We start from the raw sequence: 12,284 nt of genomic DNA, 5'->3' as shown, positions 1-12,284 counted from the left end.
GGAGAGAGCAATGTGTAGGTTGAAAGCAATAGCATTATATGTGGAACGGTTGCTACGATTTGCAAATTATATATAATATAATATACAAGTTTCACTTTTTGAATGGAATTAGTAAAATAAATCAACTTTTTGTTGATTTAAAAAAATAAATATATTAAAAATAAAGCTTAACCCTTATATTTTCCTCCTATGCAAATTAGGAGCGCCGAGTCTACTTGACCTTGTCTGTTTTGACTGCTTATAAAAAATTAACTATATAGGATAGCCATTTTTTTTTACCTTTTTATTCTAACTTGTTTCCAACATATTAACATATATTTTGCAAAAAAAAAATGTATATTTGGTGTAATAAACCTTATTTATATACAAAAATGTCTCATTTTTTAGTAAAAAAAACCCCAGAAATTTAGAATTATTTTCACTATAGAGGCACAAAAGTTGATGCACAATTACAGGCTGGTATATTTAAAAGGCAGGAGATTTGTCAGCAACTAATAAAACCTGTTTTTTTACAGGCCAAATTGACTTGAATGCTTAGAAATAAAAAATTCTACAATTATCACCATTCTGTGTGTGTGTGTGTGTGTGTGTGTGTGTGTGTGTGTGTGTGTGTGTGTGTGTGTGTGTGTGTGTGTGTGTGTGTGTGAAATGTTTACAAATGTGTAGCCTTTGTTTTGTCTGGAGGCCAACTGAAATGCAATTCCCAATCCTTTGAACTGTGTGTGTGTGTGTATGTGTGTGTGTGTGTGTGTGTGTGTGTGAAATGTTTACAAATGTATAGCCTTTGTTTTGTCTGGAGGCCAACTGAAATGCAATTCCCAATCCTTTGAACAGTGTGTGTGTGTGTGTGTGTGTGTGTGTGTGTGTGTGTGTGTGTGTGTGTGTGTGTGTGTGTGTGTGTGTGCGTCATATTTTGCCTTCTGCTAGGCAAAGACATATCAAAAGTGTGAAATATTTACAAATGTTTGGCTTTTTTTGTTTTTGGAGGCCTAATGAAATGCAATGCCCAATTTGTGTGTGTGTGTTTGTGTGTGTGTGCATGTGTGTGTGTGTGTGGTGTGTGAGTGTGTGTTTTGGGTGCGTGTGTTAGTGGACATTTTGTGTGTGCAGTTTTGTGTCAGTTAGTATGTTCATTGTGCTAAAAAGGGCAAAAGTGTAACCAATGTGGTTACTAAATGTGGCCAAAACACGTAGTATGTACTAGTCTGAACACATAGTTCAACGCAAATATACAAAATTAATTTTACTTGCAAAGTTCATAATTTGTAACAATCCTGGTAAATTTCAGGCAAATATGTGGAAGAAAACCCAAGTTATGACACATTAAACTTTCTTGCTGGGTCAGATTGACCCGAGGAAAATATCAGGGTTAAATACAAAAATATGTATATTTTATACGTAACTCTGTGTTTTGATGCATTAATCTATTTATTTTGTATCAGTCAGATTTTTTAATGATCTGCTTAAGTTTCAAAAAGAAACAAAAATATTTATTTGACGCCACCACAAGATGGCAGTGTTTGACTAAAATACTGCAAATCGTACAATCATATCTGACATGCATTCCACATTGTGGGAAAGATTTTATAATTTCCAGACAATTTCTAATCATATACATGCAAATATAAATGAAATGTGTGAAATCAGTAGGTCTGGTAAAACATAGCATCAATTAAATAAGACCCAATGAGGGTCTTTCCACTTCTGTCACTGGAATGTTTTGGGAATCTGCAGTTGATATTAAACACGACAACAAATTAGTGGCATTGGATTCGCTAAGGACATTGTTAGTAACTTTGGTGCAGTCATGTACAGGTCAAGAGCCCAAGAAGGCATTCACGTCGAACATAAGAATGATAAAATGTCATGTCAGTGTCTCTGTCATGCTCACAATTTGAGTTTTTCAGAAACCAGGGATTTTCATACCCAGAGTCTCTAGAGTTAAGTTGGAATAGTGTGGGGGAAAAACAGCCAGTGATTCAGTGCTGACGAGAAATTTCACCCTTTACAGCCGCAGTGAGCAGAAAACTGGATGGATTTCGTTTTTCACACCATTCTGAGTAAACTCAAAAAACTATTATGCATTAAAATTCCAGGATATCAACAGTTTCTGAAATCCTCAAACCAGCCTATCAACCATCAGATGTTTGAAGTTCAGAAGATGCTGACATATTACTTCCTCAGGATCTCTTGGTTACTGCTGTAGGAAGGACATTTTTTTCATTTACATTATTTCCTTTCCAGTGTCACCCAAATGAATATTATATAATATAACCCAAATAAGGTTTCTTTTAGTTTCCCCTGAGTCTGGTTCATCTCAAGGTTTGTTCCTCATATCATATCAGGAAGTATTTCCTCACCACTGTCACATTAGGCTTGATAATTAGGAATAGATTTTAAGGATAAAATGTAACTTAATTTTAAACTTTACAATTAAAAATTGAAATTGAAATGAATTGATGTGAACATTATTAAGCTCTTGACTGTCCAGTGAGTTGAACATATGGTATGTTTTAAGGCTTTTTTGGTGGAATGAGACAGCGATGGTGTTTCTTTATAGTAGACTTAGTATTGTTTAGAGAAACTTTAGCAAAATGCCAAGGATTTTCATTAAAAAAAAGTATTCTAAGATCCTGAATTTCAAGTGAACCAGGTCTACACTCACAATGTTCATCGATCACTTCGTTTGTGATCAGACTTTGTCATGTTATATTATTTTTAAACATCTCTCTTGGAGACTGAAATCTTCTTAGTAAAGCCCAATGACACATTGTAGTGCACTTTGGTGTGTCTGATCTCTGTCTCTGAACAGATTTCTTGCGTCAGTTGTGAAAACCTAGTGGTGACAAAAACGTATCTGAATATCCTGTTCCCACACCAGTCGCTTCCTTCTTAAAACATAACATGACAGCGTATATTTCAATGAAATGGTAATACATGCCTCGTTTTTTTTGTTTTATTTTTTTTTGAAAATTTAAATTTGGCAACCTCGACTTTTTCCTAACTGTTGAAGTGAGTTATGGGAGTATGTTGATTAAACTGTACTACAGTATATGGTACTGGTTGAAATGATGGTTAAGTTGGTGAGAGTGTAAATCTTGCTGACCAACATCTGGTCAGTGTGGGTGGCAGGTGTTTTTTTGTGAGGTGCAGCATGATGCAGCCTGTGTGTGTGAGAGAGTGTGTGTGTGTGTGTGTGTGTGTGTGTGTGTGTGTGTGTGTGTGTGTGTGTGTGTGTGTGTGTGTGTGTGTGTGTGTGTGTGAGTGAATCCCCCCGTGGTCTGCACTTTCCAGGAACCTTGTACCATGTGCCTGAGCCTCAGGCCACAAAATCCACAGAACAGAAAGGCTCTTAGTTTGGATGGCTGGCTGGCAGGTACAGTGGTGCGTGGCGGTTGTGTTTGATTTGGTGCGTACGTGTGTTTATGAGTGATGGTTAGGGTTAGGAGTGGGTAATTAGGTCACACACTGGAGACGCTTTGAATTTCAGCTACCAGAAAGAGCAGAAGCAGTCAAATATTTTTGCACTAAATATAGAAAACAGACCCTGACGTCCAAATGGGAAAATAAACAGTAATTTTAAATTGGCGCCACCTCTTACTGATTCTTTAGAATCGATTCATTTAGAAGACTAGAGATTAGAGAGTGAGACACTATACAACCCAAGCACAGCCCTAGAACAATAAGGGATCCATAAAGGATTTTAGATAAGTGATTGTTTGGAAGACGAAGGTTAACGTTAATGTAGTGCATTGAAATGATAGAATACAACTAGACGGGATTTCTCTTAAGTCATGCTTTTTTCAGACAATGCATCTTATGTACCTTTTCACTCCAACTGCTAATTACTTTCTAGATTTGCTAATTAAAAAATGCTCTATGATAATGGCAAGGTAATTCTGTGTAATTATGTAGCATCAGGGTCCTGAAGGAATGTATTTTCCATTTCTCTGTGCACAGCACCAGCTGCATACCGTTGAAATGACAATAAAAGCTTCTTGACTTGCAGATGACGGGAAAGTCTGTCAAGAATATTAGTAGATAGATTCTAATATGATTTGACGTGGGTGCTGATTGGTTATAGTATGGCTAGCGATAGGACCACACACATTATTTACATTATTTTATTATTTTTATTTTGCCTTTTAAATATATCACTGCAAAAAATATGTATTCTTAGCTTCATCATGTCTTCAGTCAGTGCATCTACTCCTGCAGTCTCAGTACCGCTGCTCTACTGGATATTGTGTTTCTTCAGGGCAGAATCATGCTTCATCTATGACTTGACTTGATTAAAGCTTTGACCGTTCCTGGCATTTCATTTTATTTTATACTTTATTTTATACTATATCTAGTTTATTCCTATATTTTTGTCTGCTACACTGATTTAAGTAAAACTGCAAAATCTATACTTCCTATCTGCTTCATGACAGAAGACTGACGCACGCGCCAGGCTTCACTGAAATCCACCAATCTCTCACTGTCCAAGGCTGTAATCAGTGAAGAGCAACAGCAAATCTCAGCCATTCACACAAAACTACGGAGCCTGGATCTGCCAGCCAGTGGTGAATCCCAGTACCGTCATGGTGGTGCCTACTTCATGCAACAAGCTTCTCATCAGTCAACTTGACAAGTACACCAGACATTCTTCCAAGTTACTAAGGTTTCTACTGGAGGGTTTACTGTACTTCTTTTCGCCAAGCACTGGCGGTCTGATAAAGACAAATTTGCCCAGTTCAACTTCCTGTTTACTGGGAATACTGGGCACTTGAATAGGTCTCTGTTGCCTGGATGAACAAAATGAATGCTCCTAAAACAACATTCTTAAGAAACCTAGTTTTGAAGAAAAAGGAGTTTTGCATGTTGACTATTTTTTGGTATAGATAACAAAATGTTAGAGCCAACCAAAAATTTGTTTGATTCCTTGATATTTTCTACAAAGACCACCCAGAACCCTCTGTGTTACTAAACCAGCTGACTCACACCGCTATCACTCATTCCTCACAATCGACAGAAAAAATAAAGCAAGTATAGTGGGCATATCAACAGTTAAGACAAGCAGGTCAGTGGCACTTATAGACTTATACTTTAGATCTTTCAGGTTGAGAAATCCTATGCAGCTCCATTGCTTTTTCAGAATAATTCAATGAATTAATGAAGTAACCTAAAAGCTACAGCTTCCAACTCATTACCACATACCCACAAGTGTGCATGTTTTCTTTTCCATGTTTGGCGTTCCTAACCTGCTAGGTGAAACAAACTCCCTCTCTGCCATAGGAACACCAGGACATTCATCTTATGACTGCTTATCAGGTCACTCATTAACAGATGCCTCTTCAGCTCCTGGATTGACCTCATTGGTGGAGCAGTTTACAGTCACATCCAAGTCACATCTCTCATGACCTGCAGCATAGAATCTGGTCACATGACCACCAGTCAAGCTCCAAACCCTGCTTATAGCCACCTTTTTAAATAACCTGAATGCGCTCTAGCACCATAACTAACAATTAGATACAGATCTCTTATCCTTATATCTTAACAGTGCAAGGAGTAAAATTGTTGGATTTACAGATCCACAAAATATCTGCTGATATTAAAAATTCATTAAATATCTGTTCAAATTATGGCTTTGTATGTAAAGTAGTAAAATATAATCACTAATACTGTTGATATCTGTAGAAGATTTGACCAGACAAGAGTTTCAGGGGTGAATATAAAAGCACCCTGTTACCAACCTCGAAAGTGTTTTTATAGTATTTTCCAGTTTTTCCGTATATATAAAAAACCTCGGTCAGCGGAAAGTGTAGAGGCCAAATGCAAACAGAACTATCAGGAGCTCGACAGAGATGAGTGTCTTTCCCACGCTGTACCTGAGTGAGATCCTGCGCAGCCAGCAGCTTTCGGCCTGCGGCAGCCATTTTGATTGATTTGATTTTAACTTGCCCAGTTTTTGAGAACATTTTGCAGGATGTGCAATAAAAAAAGCACAGACCATAGTTGGACTGTGAGGTGGTATTTATATTACATACAGTCTAACTTTTTTTTTTACCTTACTTCAATATTTTAGACCTTTTACTTAAAACCTCCAGTGAGTTACAGCCTCAGGTCTAATATCAGAAAGCAAACGGAGAAAGCAAAATGGAAAAGGATTCCTGTGTACTCTTCCTATTCATGAGTAATAGTCATTTTCAACTCACTATTTCCTTATTATTATTCTGTTGTTTTTCACTTCTTTTTCTTAAAGCATTTGATTCTGTTAATTAATAAGGATTTGATATCCTGGAATGTTTCATGCTTTCAGAATAATTTGTGTAAGACTGCAAGATAAAAACACATTGAAAACTGATAGTAGATAAATGAATATTAACTGACAATCATAATTCAATTCATTTAATTTGCATAGAGCTTTTAACCGTGGACATTGTCTCAAAGCAGCCTTACAGAGAAACAACAGAAACAATAATCGTAAAGTTTCAAATTAAATGGCTGTTGATCTCTAACACCTATCCCTAATGATCAAGCCTGAGGTGATGGTGGCAAGAAAATACTACCTGAGACATTATGAGGAAGCCTTGAGATGAACCAGCCTCAGAAGGGAACCTCATCTTCATTTAGGTGACGCTGGACAGTATACAGTATAATGTAAATGTAAATAATGTCCTTTTTACAACAGTTTATAGTCAAGAGGAATTGTGAAACCGAGAGCTCCTGAGGAACCAACAGGTAAGGGCAAGTTCAGAGGTTTTAACTGAAAATACTGTATGTTCTGTTTGTATTTCCATTAATGCAACTTTATAACTAATTACAAACCAAAACAGTCCACTTTCCCTTCTGTTTGCAGATGTTTCTCATTTGTAATAGTATTTAATGCTTAAAGCATGGTATCATGTTCGGCATAAAGTCCAGAATGACCTTATGGGATGATGGGACATGTGATGATGTAGCCATTATCGCTAATGTTCACAAGTCCTTTAATTGTACCAGTTTTTGCCAGCTATGGGTCTTTACAGGTTTCTCACAAAAATCCCCCTTACATTCTCAAATAAAGCAGCCATTATCAGAAACCCAGCTCTTGGCCTTCCGTGTGGTGAGAGAGTTGAATACAGTAGTTTCAGTATGTTCATTGAGCTTAACTTGACCCTCGTTTTTTGTTCCAAAGATCCAGCAGCCTTTCCACAAATGGATTTTTGATCCATTAAGTAAAAAAGAAGAGAGAAAGAAGGCCCTGCCTTTCAGGTTGACAGCAGGGGAATTCTGGCATGCGTTGCCAAAGGCGACCACAGGATGAACAGAGGGAAAGCCAGCCTCTCCGGATCCTTGCGCCAGAGTGGCGCTAAAATATATCTGCCTCCTGATTTCCACAGACAAGTGGGAGGAAAAGAATGAGCAAAAGCATACTGTAGCTTATTTTAATGTTCTAGATGGTGAATGTGCGCTGCAAGCAGTTTCTAAACTGTTTCCTGTTAGCGAACATCTCAATTGTGAATGCTGGAAACCCAAAACACACTACAGATTAAGTTTAATGCTTATGTTTGAGCTTTATGTTAGAATTAGATTGATCAATCAATCGACTATGTTTAGTGTTTATGTTTGAGCTTTAGACCTTTTTTGGGGCACAAATTTATAACCGTTTTCTACTTCACATCGAGAAATATTTAATCTAATTTGATTCATTTCTGGAAATAATTGAAAAAAGAAATAAAATTGGAAACAGTGACTCCCTTTAACAGTAAAGTGATGGAATCTGAAACTTTTTAGCATGTATTTATCCATATAGTCAGCACCTTCACCCCAAAAGTTAGACAGTTACGTGTATTCAGACTTGGGTTACGATGCAATAAGACTCAATTTTTGTCTCTAAGGTTGCCAAATCCTTTCAATCCTCCAAAAAAATTTGAGATCGGAGATTTTGATCAGCGAGAATATGGCAAACAATTTATTAAACATCTATGCTGGGATATTGTTAGTTATTGTTTGTTTCTAGTTGTAATTATCACAATAATCCTGGCAAATTTTCCTTATTGTTAGAATATGGCTTCCTAATTATTCACCAGCTTATAAAATAGCACTTGATTCAGTGCATCCCAATAATAATATATTTAATAATGCTCATATTTTTGGGTTAAATCTGTGTGCTCTTATGTAAGGAAAACTTTAAATGGGTCAGAATATAAATCACAAAAAAAAAAAAAAAAACAACTTAAAGGACAAATGGAGGATTCAATTATTCACTTAACAGTGCCATGTCTGTGTGTGTGATACTGACCTTACATGGCATTAAATATTGTGGTTAAATCAGACTATGAAGTGGTGATCCTGGATGAGCCAATATCACTTAGACAAGCTTCCGTTTTCAAACTCCATCACATCTGCACGACTCTTCGGAATTGCTCAGAAGTAGAAGATTACACAAAAACTTCCTCTGGTGTTTCATAGGCAAAAATACAGAACCAACATTCGGCCACATAAATAGCATTATGTCATCAGAATATTTCTGTTCTTTGTGATGCTTAATTCAGTCTTGCTTCTGTCTTATCTCTAGTATCTCAATCTATCTCTGGTACTACAAGGTCATGAATCGATCCTTTTGTTGCAAATTTTCCTGTTGTGGGATGAATAAAAGACGATCTTATTTTGCCTTATTTTGTCTTTCTCATCTTATCTTATCTTATCTTATCTTATCTTATCTTATCTTATCTTATCTTATCTTATCTTATCTTGCCTTTCTTATCTCATCTTGTCTTATCTTATCTCATCTTATCTTTATCTTCAAATCAAAATCAAATCAAATCAAATTTTATTTGTCACATACACATACATACAGGGTACGATATGCAGCGAAATGCTTTATGCAACTGTCCGGTATAAGAATAAAAAATATCAAAAAAGTAAACAACAATAAATAAATAATTAAATAAAATGAAAATAATATAATAAGAATGTATAAACTATATAAGAAAACTATATAAAAACTATATAAGATATGAAATATGTGGAGAATGTGAAATAATGTACATATACATAAATATACATATACATAAATGTGCAAGGTTTTTAAAGATTGTCCTTAAAGTGACCAGGTGCAGTATGGTGTGTAAATAGTGTATGGAGTGTATAAAGTGGCACTGTGCTGTGCAAGTCCAGAGTTAAAGTGACAGTGTCAGTCCAGAATTAAAGTGTCCATGCAAAGACACTTTAATTCTGGACTGCCACTGTCACAGTGCCATCTTGTCATTATCATAATAGGCATACTATTACCAGCAAAGACAAGACATTTGAAATTTAAAATATTTTAAATTTGAGTGAAAATACTACATAATCAACAGGTAGAAAATAAAATTTGAATCCCACAGGTGTTCTTGACTTGGATTCTTACTGTACTTGTCGTGACATCTCTCAAAATGAATAAATGAAGTCTTCTCTGCATTTCTGCTTGAATTCCCCTCCTCCTCAATCAGTTCCTCCATGATTTTGCGATTGTAGAAATGAACACCAAACCAGCTCACAATTCTGTATTGTATTTAAAAAATTGTTTCTTTTATAATATGGACAGTCTACATGTTGTTTAATCTGTGTATGATTGTGTTTGCGACCAATGAAATTTGAAATTGAATTTCAGGAGAAATCCTTCTTATATTCCTCCAAAAAATATCTGTGGATGTGAAAGACGGCTAGGATTTTACGCTTTACATACTGTAAGTAAGGAGAACTTTTAATGATCACTATATTTTCTCTCTCTCACACTCTCTATTACACACACAGACGTATGCCTGGATTCAAAGGGCTCAGTGGCAATAATGTAGTGGTTATAAGTTAATTAGAGTGGCATGGGCGGCTAGCTGGTCGAGTCCAAAGAATGTTGGATTAGAAATATTGGCTTGAGAAATCTGCCCACACCTCAGCGAACACAGTTAATCCTATCAGCATGCGTGAAAGTGTGTGTTTGCCCAGGGAATTGGGGCAAATTATTCAATTTGTCCGTTTTGAGAATGATGTTTGGATAGCTAATTTGTGGAGGACATTTCCTGTGGAGAAGAGAGAGAGAGAGACATAACCTTGTTTTTAAATTCTAATTTGAGGAGCAGAAACAGGCGAGCTAAAATAAACGAGACAATCATGAGAGAAATTCTTCCAAATGGAACCCACAGTTCCCTCTAAGTTGTATAAATAAAGCACGGTTAAATCATACAAAAAAACACTGTGTGTGAAATGGTTTGTGTTTAAAACTTTGCACCCAGTTAAACTCACATCTCCCTGAACAGCAGTTTGTACATTAGCCAAAGTGATATTAATGGGGGGAAAAATAAAACACGTTTCTGTTGAAAGCAAAAAAAATAGCTCATGTATACTCAAAACATATTGATCTTTTACATCCTAATGTATTTAATCAAATCTTTTTTAAGAGCTTAATCCTGGACAGAGTGGAAATCTGAGATCCGGTGTGTTTCCCAGGAAGATGAAGAATCACGTGCTCCAGTCATTCTTGGGAGGAGGAAACATAACTACCCAGAGGAAACCCACACAGACAGAGGGACACCATTTACATGTTCTTAATCAGTTCTTAAAGTTTTGTAGAGCATCTAAAGCAGACGATCTAGAACGATAGACTATACAATAGCTTCAAAAGCTGGAGTTGAAGGACACCATGGTCGGGGCACCACCTCATCACACACACCCTCACACACCAGACAATTTAAAGATGCCAATCAGCCAACAATGTATGCCGTTGGGCTGGAGGAGGAACCCGGAGAACCAGGAGGAAAACCTAGAAGCACAGAGAGAACTTTCAAGCTCCACACACACAGGATGGAGATGAGAATCAAACCTCTTACCCTGTAGGTGTAAAGCAAACAGACTCACCAATAAGCTTCCTTCATAAGAAAATATTCATATTAATCTAATATTATTACCAACAATAATTAATATTAATATTTAAGCATTTTTGTGATTTGAAAATCAGATGAAAGTATAGACAGCGAGAATCATATAGTCTGCAACTACACAGAAAAAATGTCCTTATTTAATGTAACGTGTGATATTGAGCATGCTAAGTGCTCTGCTCTGTACAAAGGAGACGACGTTCCTCATGACCCATTTCGTATCTCTGATACGAAATGGGTCATGAGTTTTTACACAAATTTGTAGGGTTCATTACAGCAAAAAAAGCGATGAACCGAACACTAAGAAACTCCGAAACTCCGGTAATTTAACGATTCTTCTGCTTTATCCTTGTTGTTGGCAGTAAAAGTGTTGTCATAAAAATTGCAGCAAAATTAATGCCACTGAAACCTACTAATACTGTTTATTTATGATGCTGTACTTATTTTACTGTAATACTGTTTATTTATGATGCAAATGTCACTTAGTAGAATAAAGTCATACAGTCCAAAATAAATTGAAACAGGGAGTTTTGAAAGCACAAAGACAGAATTTTAACATCAAGGAATATTAATGTCTACGCTGACAGTCCCTTACAGTCCTGGACAAACGTTCGAGAAAAATCTTGGAAAGGCTCAGACAAGAACAAAAACCTCAGAGAACCTCATTTTCATGTGCCAAACCAACTTCACATATTTAACAAGTGTTGACAGTGTTTTACACTTTTAATAAATGGCAGAACCTTTTGACGTATTTATTACAAGTCGACCATACTTGGAAACATCCCATGTTTATGTATATGTATTAAATGTCCATTCGTCCTTTCTGTCTTTATTTCTTTCGATCCAAAAGTATTACTTAATTAATTTATTAGGATTTGTACTTGAAAAAATATGTAATAGAGTATTTTTATTTAAACCAAAAAAAATGTTTACCTTGGATTAGCAAAAGAAAGACTTTAGAACGGTGAAACAGGGAAGAATAAATGGTGTCTTCAGATTACTTAAAAGTTTAATAGGGGAGACAGAAAGAATAAGAGCGATATTGTTGCTGGCTGTCACTCTGATTTTACCCACCGTGCTGTGGTTTGGTCTGAAGGCATGCACCTGGCATCAGGAAAGTGTAGTAACATGGAACATGCTCCCCTTAGAGGCCTATCAGTGACTCGTGCCCTTGGCTGGCCTTTAGATTGTGGCTCCTTCACAAAACATCCTAGAGAATGCCCTTCATCAATCTCTCTCTCTCTCTCTCTCTCTCTCTCTCTCTCTCTCTCTCTCTCTCTCTCTCTCTCTCTCTCTCTCTCTGAGGTAATAATGCTTTGTACTTACTGACTGTGTTCTCTTACTGCCAACCCTTTAACGTCATTCTAGAGTTTTTCACACCTGAAATATTTCCCCTGGGTGTTT

Source organism: Tachysurus fulvidraco, chromosome 10, assembly GCF_022655615.1.
Source record: "Tachysurus fulvidraco isolate hzauxx_2018 chromosome 10, HZAU_PFXX_2.0, whole genome shotgun sequence".
Taxonomy (NCBI): Eukaryota; Metazoa; Chordata; class Actinopteri; order Siluriformes; family Bagridae; genus Tachysurus; species Tachysurus fulvidraco.
Note: the sequence above shows the minus strand (reverse complement) of the source record.